The sequence below is a fragment of the Pseudorca crassidens genome, chromosome X (assembly GCF_039906515.1).
Source record: "Pseudorca crassidens isolate mPseCra1 chromosome X, mPseCra1.hap1, whole genome shotgun sequence".
Lineage (NCBI taxonomy): Eukaryota > Metazoa > Chordata > Mammalia > Artiodactyla > Delphinidae > Pseudorca > Pseudorca crassidens.
Window position 1 is genome coordinate 110,007,077 of NC_090317.1, and position 13,612 is coordinate 110,020,688.

The following is a 13,612-nucleotide window of genomic DNA, read 5'->3' on the forward strand; positions in this document are numbered from 1 at the left end:
TTTCAAACTTTTTCATTAGTGTTTGTTATGGTGATCTGTGATCAGTGATCTTTGATGTTACTGTGACTTGGTGAAGAGTCAGATATTGGTTAGCACTTTTTAAAGAAAGTACTTCTTAGTTAAGGTGTGTACATTTTTTAGGACAGTGCTGTTGCACATTTAGTAGACGACAGTACAGTGTAAACGTAATTTTTGTATGCATTGGGAAACCAAAAAATGTGTGTAACTTTATTGTGATACTCGATTTATTGCAGTGGTCTGGAACCAACAATATCTCCAAGGTCTGCCTCTGTAATAGTTTAGAGCTAAGGATTTGAATTAGACAAACCTGAGTTGAAGTGCTGGCTCTACTTATTGTGTTACCTTGGATAAGTGTTCACATCTGTGAAATACGGATAAGGATAATGACTTCATAGGGTTGTTTTAGATCATTAAATGCAGTACTGATTTAACTGTTAATATAGTGCTTGATTTGTCACAAATACTCAATAAATGGTAACATCATTGTTAATCAAAAGTATAGCTCTTGAAATGAGATTAATTTTTTTAATTTTTTAAAGGACAGAAAGAGATAAAACCCAATAACTCAAACATATACATGTTATACCATACCTGCTCCCCACTGAACTTAAAACAGTGAGATTTCAGAGTGATTTCTACTCAAAGCTCCCTTCACAGAGGCTGCTTCTTTTTTTTAGCTACTTTTTTCATTTTTGGCATCTGTGGTGAGAATACAGGATCTACTTTCTTAGCACATTTCGAGTACATGATACAGTATGATTAACTGTAGTCACCATGCTGCACATTGAAACCCCAGGACTTATACATCTTACATGCAACTGAAAGTTTATTCTCTTTGACCAATTTCTTTAACGTTCAAACAAGATCCACTTTCTGGGTGATAGCTGTATAGATAAGAAAGGACGTTTACTATATTTAAAAAAAAATGCATTGTTCTCATTTTATGAGTGCTACATGATTATTATAGACACTTTGGAGCAGCTAGAGCTTCTGAGAAAAAAATAAAGTCAAAGATAACCAGATAACCAATATAATCTCTTTCCTTCCAATATTTTACAGTATGTATTTAAGAAAAAAATTTAAATCTGGAAGATGTTTAAATTATATAATTTGATTAATGTAAAATAACACTTTTGAAATGACTTAGTTTTTCATAACTGAAAAATAATATGGGAGGAGCTTCAAGATGGCAGAAGAGTAAGACATTGAGATCACCTTCCTCCCCAGAAATACATCAGAAATACATCTACATGTGGAACAACTCCTAAAGAACACCTACTGAATGCTGGCAGAACACCTCAGACCTCCCAAAAGGCAAGAAACTTCCCACGTGCCTGGGCAGGGCAAAAGAATAAAGAAAAAACAGAGACAAAAGAATAGGGACGGGACCTGCACCAGTGGGAGGGAGCTGTGAAGGAGGAAAGCTTTCCACACACTAGGAAGCCCCTTCGAGCGCGGAGTCTGCGGGTGTCGGAGGGGAAAGCTTGGGAGCCGTGGAGGAGAGCACAGCAACAGGGGTGCGGAAGCCAAAGCGGAGAGATTCCCAGCTCGGGCTTCGGTCGGATGCAGGGAGAGGACTGGGGCTGGCGCTGTGAACACAGTTCTATTTTTAGTTTTTTAAGGAACCTCCACACTGTTCTCCATAGTGGCTGTATCAATTTACATTCCCACCAGCAGTGCAAGAGGGTTTCCTTTTCTCCACACCCTCTCCAGCATTTATTGTTTCTAGATTTTTTGATGATGGCCATTCTGACTGGTGTGAGATGATATTTCATTGTGGTTTTGATGTGCATTTCTCTAAGATTAGTGATGTTGAGCATTCTTTCGTGTGTTTGTTGGCAGTCTGTATATCTTCTTTGGAGGAATGTCTATTTAGGTCTTCTGCCCATTTTTGGATTGGGTTGTTTGTTTTTTTGATATTGAGTTGCATGACCTGCTTGTATATTTGGAAATTAATCCTTTGTCGGTTGCTTCATTTGCAAATATTTTCTGCCATTCTGAGGGTTGTCTTTTCGTCTTGTTTATGATTTCCTTTGCTGTGCAAAAGCTTGTAAGTTTCATTAGGTCCCATTTGTTTGTTTTTATTTCCATTTCTCTAGGAGGTGGGTCAGATCATATGGTTTTTATCCTTCAGTTTGTTAATATGTTGTATCACATTGATTGATTTGCATATATTGAAGAATCCTTGCATTCCTGGGATAAACCCCACTTGATCAGGGTGTATGATCCTTTTGATGTGCTGTTGAATTATGTTTGCTAGTATTTTGTTGAGTATTTTTGCATCTGTGTTTATCAGTAATATTGGCCTGTACTGTTCTTTCTTTGTGACATCTTTGTCTGGTTTTGGTATCAGGGTGATGGTGGTCTCGTAGAATGAGTTTGGGAGTGTTCCTCCCTCTGCTATATTTTGGAAGAGTTTGAGAAGGATAGGTGTTAGCTCTTCTCTAAATGTTTAATAGAATTTTGCTGTGAAGCCATTTGGTCCTGGACTTTTGTTTGTTGAAAGATTTTTAATCACACTTTCAATTTCGTTACTTGTGATTCGTCTCTTCATATTTTCTGTTTCTTCCTGTTCAGTCTCGAAAGGTTGTGCTTTTCTAAGAATTTGTCCATTTCTTCCAGGTTGTCAAATTTTTTGACATATAGTTCCTTGTAATCTCTCATCATCCTTTGTATTTCTGTAGTGTCAGTTGTTACTTCTCCTTTTTCATTTCTAATTCTATTGATTTGAGTCTTCTCCCTTCTTTTCTTTTTTCTTTTTTTTTTTTTTTGCAGTACGTGGGCCTCTCACTGTTGTGGCCTCTCCCCCATTGCAGAGCAACAGGCTCCGGACACACAGGCTCAAGGGCCATGGCTCACGGGCCCAGCCACTCCGTGGCACGTGGGATCTTCCCGGACCGGGGCACGAACCCATGTCCCCTGCATCAGCAGGCAGACTATCAACCACTGCACCCCCAGAGAAGCCCCTTCCTTCTTTTCTTGATGAGTCTGGCTTATGGTTTATCAATTTGGTTTATCTTCTCAAAAAAACCAGCTTTTAGTCTTATTGATCTTTGCTATTGTTTCCTTCATTCCTTTTTCATTTATTTCTGATCTGATCTTTATGATTTCTTTCCTTTTGCTACCTTTGGGGCTTTTTTGTTCTTCTTTCTCTAATTGCTTTAGGTATAAGGTTAGGTTGTTTATTTGAGATGTTTCTTGTTTCTCGAGGTAGGATTGTATTGCTATAAACTTCCCTCTTAGAACTGCTTTTGCTGCATCCCGTAGGTTTGGGTCTTCGTGTTTTCATTGTCATTTGTTTCTAGGTATTTTTTGATTTCCTCTTTGATTTCTTCAGTGATCTCTTAGTTATTGAGTAGCATGTTGTTTAGCCTCCATGTGTTTGTATTTTTTCTGGTTTTTTTTTCTGTAATTGATATCTAGTCTCATAGCGTTGTGGTCAGATAGGATACTTGATAGGATTATAGTTTTCTTAAATTTACCAAGTATTGATTTGTGACCCAAGGTATGATCTATTCTGGAGAATATTCCATGAGCACTTGAGAAGAAACTGTCTTCTGTTGTTTTTGGTTGGAATGTCCTATAAATATCAATTAAAAGTGATATGTTTACTGTATCATTTAAAGCTTGTGTTTCCTTATTTTCATTTTGGATGATCTGTCCATTGGTGAAAGTGGGGTGTGAAAGTCCCCTACTATGATTGTGTTACTGTCACTTTCCCCTTTTATGGCTGTTAGTATTTGCCTTAGTTAGTTAGTATTGAGGTGCTCCTATGTTGGGTGCATAAATATTTACAGTTGTTATAGCTTCTTCTTGGATTGATCCCTTGATCATTATGTAGTGTCCTTCTTTGTCTGTTCTAATAGTCTTTGTTCTAAAGTCCATTGTGTCTGATATGAGAATTGCTACTCCAGTTTTCTTTTGATTTCCATTTGCATGGAATATCTCTTTCCATCCCCTTACTTTCAGTCTGTATGTGTCCCTAGGTCTGAAGTGGGTCTCTTGTAGACAGCATATATACGGGTCTTGTTTCTGTATCCATTCAGCCAATCTATGTCTTCTGGTTGGAGCATTTAGTCCATTTACATTTAAGGTTATTATTGATATGTATGTTCCTATTACCATTTTCTTAATTGTTTTGGGTTTATTATTGCAGGCCTTTTCCTTCTCTTGTGTTTCCTGCGTAGGGTAGTTCCTTTAGCATTTGTTGTAAAGCTGGTTTGGTGGTGCTAAATTCTCTTAGCTTTTGCTTGTCTGTAAAGGTTTTAATTTCTCCATCAAATCTGAATGAGATCCTTGCTGGGTAGAGTAATCTTGGTTGTAGGTTTTTCTCCTTCATCACTTTAAATATGTCCTGCCACTCCATTCTGGCTTGCAGAGTTTCTGCTGAAAGATAAGCTCTTAACCTTCTGGGGATTCCCTTATGTGTTATTTGTTGTTTTTCCCTTGCTGCTTTTAGTATTTGTTCTTTGTATTTAATTTTTGATAGTTTGATTTGTATGTGTCTTGGTGTGTTTCTCCTTGGATTTATCCTGTATGGGGCTCTCTGTCCTTCCTGGACTTGATTATCTATTTCCCTTCCCATATTAGGGAAGTTTTCAATTATAATCTCTTGAAATATTTTCTCAGTCCCTTTCTTGTCCTCTTCTTCTTCTGGGACCCCTATAATTCGAATGTTGGTGTGTTTAATGTTGTCCCAGAGGTCTCTGAGACTGTCCTCAATTCTTTTCATTCTTTTTTCTTTATTCGGCTCTGCAGTAGTTATTTCTACTATTTTATCTTCCAGGTCACTTATCCATTCTTCTGCCTCAGTTATTCTGCTATTGATCCCTTCTAGAGAATTTTTAATTTCATTTATTGTGTTGTTCATCACTGTTTGTTTGCTCTTGTCAAACAAACATGTCCTTGTCAAACGTTTCTTGTATTTTCTCCATTCTGTTTCCAAGATTTTGGATCATCTTTACTACCATTATTCTGAATTTTTTTTCAGGTAGGCTGCCTATTTCCTCTTCATTTGTTAGGTCTGCTGGGTTTTTTCCTTGCTCCTTCATCTGCTGTGTGTTTCTCTGTCTTGTCATTTTGCTTAATTTACTGTGTTTGGGGTCTCCTTTTCGCAGGCTGCAGGTTCGTACTTCCCATTGTTTTTGGTGTCTGTGCCCAGTGGCTAAGGTTGGTTCAGTGGGTTGTGTAGGCTTCCTGGTGGAGGGGACTAGTGCTTGTGTTCTGGTGGATGAGGCTAGCTCTTGTCTTTCTGGTGGGCAGGACCACGTCCGGTGGTGTGTTTTGGGGTGTCTGTGGCCTTACTATGATTTTCAGCAGCCTCTGTGCTAATGGATGGGGTTGTGTTCCTGTCTTGCTAGTTGTTTGGCATGGGGTGTCCAGCACTGTAGCTTGCTGGTCATTGAGTGGAGCTGGGTCTTGGCATTGAGATGGAGATCTCTGGGAGATTTTTGCCATTTGATATAACGTGGAGGTGGGAGGTCTCTTGTGGACCAGTGTCCTGAACTTGGCTCTCTCACTTCAGTGGCACAGCCCTGATGCCTGGCTGGAGCACCAAGAGCCTGTCCTCCACATGGCTCAGAATAAAAGGGAGGAAAAAAAGAAGATAAAATAAAGTTATAAAAATAAAAAATAATTTTTAAGAAAAAAATTCTTTAAGTAATAAAAAGAAAAAAAAAACATACAGAACCCTAGGACAAATGGTAAAAGCAAAGCTCTACAGACAAAATCATACACAGAAGCATACACATACACACTCACAAATAAGAGAGGGAAAAAAATATATATCTATCGTTGCTCCCAAAGTCCACCTCCTCAATTTGGGATGATTCGTTGTCTATTCAGGTATTCCACAGATGCAGGGTATATCACGTTGATTGTGGAGATTTAATCCGCTGCTCCTAAGGCTCCTGGGAGAGATTTCCCTTTCTCTTCTTTGTTTGCACAGCTCCCGGGGTTCAGCTTTGGATTTGGACCCGCCTCTGCGTGTAGGTCGCCTGAGGGCGTCTGTACTTCGCTCAGACAGGACGGGGTTAAAGGAGCAGCTGCTTCGGGGGCTCTGGCTCACTCAGGCCGGGGGGAGGGAGGGGCACGGAGTGAGGGGAGGGCCTTCAGCGGCAGAAGCCGCCATGATGTTGCACCAGCCTGAGGCGTGCCGTGCGTTCCCCCGGGTAAATTGTCCCTATATCACGGGACCCTGGCAGTGGCGGGCTGCACAGGCTCCCGGGAGGGGAGGTGTGGAGAGTGACCTGTGCTTGCACATAGGATTCTTGGTGGCGGCAGCAGCGGCCTTAGCGTCTCATGCCCATCTCTGGTGTCCGTGCTGACAGCCGTGGCTCGCGCCCATCTCTGGAGCTCCTCTAAGCGGCGCTCTGAATCCCCTCTCCTCGCGCACCAGTAAACAAAGAGGGAAGAAAGTCTCTTGCCTCTTCGGCGGCTCCAGACTCGTTCCCGGACTCCATCCCGGCTAGCCGTGGCGCACTAACCCCTTCAGGCTGTGTTCACGCAGCCAACCCCAGTCCTCTCCGTGGGATCCGACCTCTGAAGCCCGAGGCTCAGCTCCCAGCCCCCACCTGCCCCGGCTGGTGAGTGCTGGTCGGCATGGATCCTCTGTGCGGGAATCTCTCCGCTTTGCCCTCCGCACCCCTGTGGCTGTGGTCTCCTCCGTGGTGCCGAAGCTTCTCCCCTCTGCCACCCGCAGTCTCCGCCCGCGAAGGGGCTTCCTAGTGTGTGGAAACCTTTCCTCCTTCACAGCTCCCTCCTACTGGTGCAGGTGCCATCCCTGTTCTTTGGTCTCTGTTTTTTCTTCCTTCTTTTGCCCTACCCAGGTACGTGGGGGAGTTTCTTGCCTTTTGGGAGGTCTGAGGTCTTCTGCCGGCGTTCAGTAGTAAATGTTCTGTAGGAGTTGTTCCACATGTAGTTGTATTTCTGATGTATTTGCGGGAGGAAGGTGATCTCTGTGTCTTACTCTTTCATCATCTTGAAGCTCCTGATGTATTTTCTATTAACATGATCTAAGGAATTGTTGATTTTGTTTCCTGCCAGTCTCCTGATTTCGCTGTGGTGATCTTTTTTTCACCAGGTTTCTGAAGTTCCTTATATGTTTGACTATTTTCTGTGCCGATTCCCTTAGAGTTTTAATTAGAGGATCGAATTATTGGCATTGTTATCTTTTGCTTTTCGTTACTCATGACTCTTATTTATTTGGTATTGTTGTATATAGCTCTGTACTGGCTATGTGTTCTTGTCCAGATTTTTTTCTAGTTTTTAAATCAATAGACTTTTTGAAAGAACAGATTCAGGACTACAGAAAATTAAGCAGATAGTGCAAAGAGTTCCCATACAGCCACTCACTTCTTCCAGTTAGATTCTCCTATTATTAACATCTTATATTGGTTCAATGGATACAAATTCATTTGTTATAATTGATCAACTCATAGTGATACATTATTATTGACTATTGTCCACTGATTATAACACATTTCACTTTTTGTGCTTTACACTTCTGTAGTGGTTGATAGAGGCATGACGTCATCTACTCACCAACAGAGCATCATGCAGAAGAGTTTCACTGCCCTAAAAATCTCCCGTGCTCCACCTGTCCATCCCTCAAAACCTCACTTTGAGCCCCTGACAACTCTGAACTTTTTACTCTCTCTAGAGTTTTGCCTTTTCCAGAATATAATGTTGATGGAATTCTACAGTATGTAGGCTTTTTATTTATTTATTTAACATCTTTATTGGAGTATAATTGCTTTACAGTGGTGTGTTAGTTTCTGCTTTATAACAAAGTGAATCAGTTATACATATATCCCCATATCTCTTCCCTCTTGCGTCTCCCTCCCTCCCACCCTCCCTATCCCACCCCTCTAGGTGGTCTCAAAGCACCGAGCTGATCTCCCTGTGTTATGCGACTGCTTCCCACAAGCTATCTGTTTTACGTTTGGTAGTTTATATATGTCCATGCCACTCTCTCACTTTGTCACAGCTTACCCTTCCCCCTCCCCATATCCTCAGGTCCATTCTCTAGTAGGTCTGCATCTTTATTCCTGTCTTGCCCCTAGGTTCTTCTTGACCACTTTTTTCCCTTAGATTCCAGATGTATGTGTTAGCATACAGTATTTGTTTTTCTCTTTCTGACTTACTTCACTCTGTATGACAGACTCTAGGTCCATCCACCTCACTACAAATAACTCAATAAGTAGGCCTTTTAAACTAGTTCCTTTTGCTAATCAATATACATTTAAGTTTCTCTATATCTGTTTGTGGTTTGAAATGTCATTTCTTTTCATGGCTGAATAGCATTCCATCACGTGGACTACCACAGTTTGTGTACCCATTCATGTGCTGAAGGTCATCTTGGTTGATTTCAGTTTCTGGCAGCTATGAATTAGTGTACTATTAACATTTGTTTGAAGGCTTTTGGATGGACATAAGTTTTCAACTCTTTTGAGTAAATACCTAGGCGTTTAATTGCTAGATCATGTGATAAGATGATGTTTAGCTTAAAAGAAACTTCCAGACAGTTTCCAGTGTGTCTCTATCACTTTGCATTCCCTTTAGCACTGAATGAGAGTTGCTATTGGTCCCCATCCTTGCCAGCATTTGGTATTGTCTGGTGTTTGTTTTTGTTTTAGCCATATTGATAGGTATCTCATTGTTATTTTAATCCCAAATTCTGTGAAGACCCGTGATGTTGATCATCTTTTCGTATGCTACTTCCCATCTGTGTATATTTTTGGTGAGGCGTCTGTTCATCTCTTTTAACCACTGTTAAATTGACTTTTTTGTTCTCTTATTGTGGAGTTTTTTAAGAGTTCATTGTATATTTTTGATTCATGTTTATTATCAGATATGTGTCTTACAATTATTTTTTTCCCAGTCTGTGGCTTGTCTTTTCATTCTCTTAATAGTACCTTTTACAGAGTAGAAGTTTTTAATTTTAATGAAGTTCAGCTTATCATTTTTCTCTTTCATGGATTGTGCTTTTGGTGTTGTGTCTAAAATCTCGTTGCCAAACCCAAGACTTTCTCCTATATTACCTTCTGTTTTGTTTGCTTTTTTTTGTTTGTTTATTTTCTCACTCCTCATGGCAGGCAGGATCTTAGTTCCCTGACCAGGGATGAAACCCATGCCCCCTGCAGTGGAAGTGCAGTCTTAACCACTGGACCGTGAGGGGAGTCCCTGGATTTTTTTAATTTTGAGTTTTCCATTTAGGTCTGTGATCCATTTTGAGTTAATTGTTTTGCAACATGTAAAGTCTGTATCAGCATTCTTTTTTGTTGTATGTGGATGTCTAGTTGTCCCAGCACTGTGAGTTAAAAGACTCCTTTCTCTATTGAATTGCCTTTGCTCCTTTGTTAAAGATCAGTTGACTGTATGTGGGGTCTGTTTCTAGGTTTTCTATTCTGTGCCTTGGTCTATTTGTCTCTTCTTTTGCTAATAGTATGTGGTCTTCATTATTGTAGCTTTAAAGTCCATTTTTAAATCCAGTAATATCAGTTCTCTGACTTTGATCTTCTTCAGTATTGATTTGAGTTGGTTATTATGGATCTTTTCATTTTTTATATAAACTTTAGATTGTTTGTTGCTATCTACAAAATACCTTGCTGGAGTTTTGAGCAGAATTGTTTTGAGTATATAAATCAAGTTGGGAGTAACTGACATCTCAATAATCTTGCATCCTCCTATCCATGAACATGGAGTGTTTATTTATTTAGATCTTCTTTAATTTTTTTCAGTGACATTTGTATTTCTCATATAAATCTTATACTTATTTTTCTAAGAATTATTTATAATCGATCTTTTTTTGGTGGTAATGTAAATGGCATTAGGTTTCTCAATTGCAAGTTCAGTTTGTTTATTGGAAAACAATTGACTATTGTATATTAACCTTGGCTTACTGATACCAGGAGTTTTCTTGTTGTTGGTTATTTGAGATTTCCTACATAGACAATTAGGTCATCTGTGAGCAAAAACAGGTTTATTTTTTCCTTTCAAATCTGTATGTCTTTTTCTTCCTTCTCTTACCTTATTGCATTGGCTAGGACTTCCAGTCCAGTGTTGAATAGGCATGGTGAGAAGGGATATCTTAGCCTCGTTCCTGATCTTATAGTGTGAGAGCATCTATCTTCTCAGTATGAAGTAGGATGTTTTACCTGTTTTTTAATTTTTTATTTTTAGATGTTCTATTCAGTATATGAAGCTGAGCCAATGCCTCTCTACTTCTAGTTTGCTGGGAAATTTTATGATGAATGGGTATTGGATTTTATCAAATTCTTTTCTTCACCTATTGATATGATCATGTGATTATTTTCTTTAGCCTAGTGATATGATGAGTTAGCATTACTGATTTTCAAATGTTGCACACCTGAAATAAAGTCCACTTAGTTGTGGTATATAATTCCTTTTATACATTGTTAGATTTGTTTTGCTTATACTTTGCTGGGGAATTTGCATCTATGTTCATGAGAGATATTGGTGGTCAATTCTCCTTTCTTTTAATTTCTTTTTCTGGTTTTGACCTTAGAGTGATGCTGGCCTCATAGAATGAATTAGGAAGTGTCCCCTCTGCTTCTGTTTTCTGGAAGAGATTGTAGAGAATTGTTTTCATGTCTTCCTTAAATTTTTGTTAGAATTCATCAGTGAAATCATCTGGGCCTGGTGCTGTCTTTACTGGAAGCTTATTAATTATAGATTAAATTTCTTTAATAGATGCAGATCTATTCTGATTATCTATTTATCCTTGTATAGTTTTGGGAAATTGTATCTTCAAGCAATTTGTCGATTTAACTTTTCAAATTTGTAGGCATAGAGTTGTTTATAATATTCATTTATTATCCTTTTAATGTCCGTGGAATCAGTAGTGATGGCCCTTCTTTCATTTCTGCTATTAGCGATTTCATTGGTGTTTTCTCTCTTTTTATTTTCCTTGAGTAGCCTGGTTAGACTGTTGTCTTGTTTTTTCTTTTTTTCTTTTGGATATGTGCAAAGAAACAGCTTTTGGGTTTGTTGCTTTTCACTATTTTTTTCCCCTTTCTTCAGTGTCATTGATTTCTGCTTTGATTTATTATTTCTTTTTCCTCTGCTTTTTTTCTCTTCTTTCACCCGTTTACTAAGGTAGAAGCTTAAATTATTGATTTTAGATTTTTCTAGTATAGACATTCAATGCTATACATGTCTCTTTAAGTACTGGGTTTGCTATATTACACAACTTTTGATAAGTTGTAATTTTGTTTCCATTTAGTTAAACATATTTTAAAATTTCTCATTAGATTTTCTCTTTGGCCCATGTGTTATTTAGAAGTATATTGTTTAACCTCCAAATACCCTTGATTTTCTTGCCACTTTTTTGTTATCAATTTCTGGTTTATTTCCATCGCAGAATGAGATTGTTCTTTGTATCATTTATATTCTTTTAAGTTTGATGATGTGTGTTTTATGGCATAGAATGTGATCTATCTTGGTGTATGTTCCATGTGGACTTGAAGATAATGTGCTTTCTGCTGTTGTCAAGTATTCTATGAATGTCATTTAGATCTAGTTAATTGATGTTGCTTTTCAGTTCAGCTGCACCTTACTGATTTTCTGCCTAGTGGATTTGTCAATTATGAAAAGAGATGTGTTGACATCTCCTATATAAGAGTAGATGTGTCTCATCAGTGTTTGCCTCGTGTATCTTAACAGAATTTTTTGGTGCATACACATTAAGGGTTGCCATGATTTCTTTGAGAATTGGCCACTTAATCATTAAGTAATGCCCATCTTTATTCCTGACTTTCTTGTTGTGAATACTGCTTTGTCTGAAATAATATAGCTAGAGCAGCTGTTTTCTTTTTTTCACTCATATTAGCATGGTAGAGTTTTCTCCATCCCTTTACTTTTTTTTTTGAATTTTATTTTATTTTATTTTTTTACACAGCAGGTTCTTATTAGGTATCTGCTTTGTACATATTGGTATATATACGTCTATCCCAATCTCCCCATTCATCCCACCCCCGCTTTGCCCCCCTTGGTGTCCATACGTTTGTTCTCTACATCTGTGTCTCTATTTCTGCCTTGCAGACTGGTTCATCTGTACCATTTTTCTAGATTCCATATGTAGGCATTAATATACAATATTTGTTTTTCTCTTTCTGGCTTACTTCACTCTGCATGATAGTCTCTAGGTCCATCCACGTCTCTACAAATGACCCAATTTCATTCCTATTTATGGCTGAGTAATACTCCATTGTATATATGTACCACACCTGCTTTATCCATTCATCTGTCGATGGGCATTTAGGTTGCTTCCGTGACCTGGCTATTGTATCCATCCCTTTACTTTTAATAATTTCATGTCTTTATATTTAAAGTGTGTTTCTTGTAAACAGCATAGGGTTAGATCTCCTTTGTTTTCATTCTTTTTTTATCAATCTCTACCTTTTAATTGGTATATTTAGACTATTCACATTAAAAGTGATTATTGATATAGTTGGATTAACATTGACCATATTTGTAACTGTTTTCTACTCCTTGAGCTTACTCTTTGTTTCCTTTTCAATCTCGTGCTCTTTTTCTGCCTTCTCTAGTTTTAATTCAAGATTTCATGTTATTCCATTTTCTCTCCTCTTTCGCATATCAGTTATACATTTATAAAATTTCTAGTGGTTTCTGTAGCATTTGCGTTATACATTTGCAACGTATTCAAGTCCTCTTTCAAATAACCCCATCCTGCTTCACGGTTAGTGCAAGTATCTCGTAACAGTGCAAGTATACCATTTCTGCCATTTATTTTTCTTATCCATAATGTATAATCACTGGATGCATTGCTGTCATATTATTATTTTGAAGAAATAGTTATCTTTTTTGATCAGTTGAAAATAATAAAAATAAAAGGCTTTTTTTAATCTTCATTTATTTCTTGTGTTACTCTCTTCCTTTCTTTACATCAGCCAAAGCTTCTGACCTATATCATTTTCCTTTTCCCAGAAGAACTTCTTTTAACATTTCTTGCAAAGTAGATCTGTGTGACAAATTTCTGTCAGTTTTTTTGTCTGTCAGAGAAAGTCTTTATTTCTCATTACTGTTGAAGGATTTTCTCCCCCTGGCTACAGAATTCTAGGTTGGTGGTAGTGTTTTTGTTGTTGTTGTTGGGTTTTTTCATTTCAATGCTTTAAAAATTTAACTGTAGTCTTTTCTTGATAGCATCGTTTGTGAAGAGAAATCTTGGTAATTGTTACCCTTGTTCCTCGATAGTAAGTTCTTTTTTCTCTAGCTCGTCTCAAGAATTCTCTTTCTGTTTGGTTTTCTGCAGTTTGAGTATGATATGCCTAGGTGTAGATTTTTTTTTCTCTTTATCCTGCTTGGTGTTCTCCGAGGTTCCTAGATCTGTAGTTTAGTGTCTGTCATTAATTTGGGGAAATTCTCAGTCATTATTACTTTGAAAATTCTGCTTCTTTCTCTGTTTCTTCTCAGATTATTCCTACTATGCATATGTTACATCCCTTGTAATTGTTCCACAATCCTTGCTTACTCTTTTCTTTTTTAAAAATTATTTTGTTTTCTCTTTGCTTTTTAGTTTGAGGGGTTTCTATCAACGTATATCTTTAAT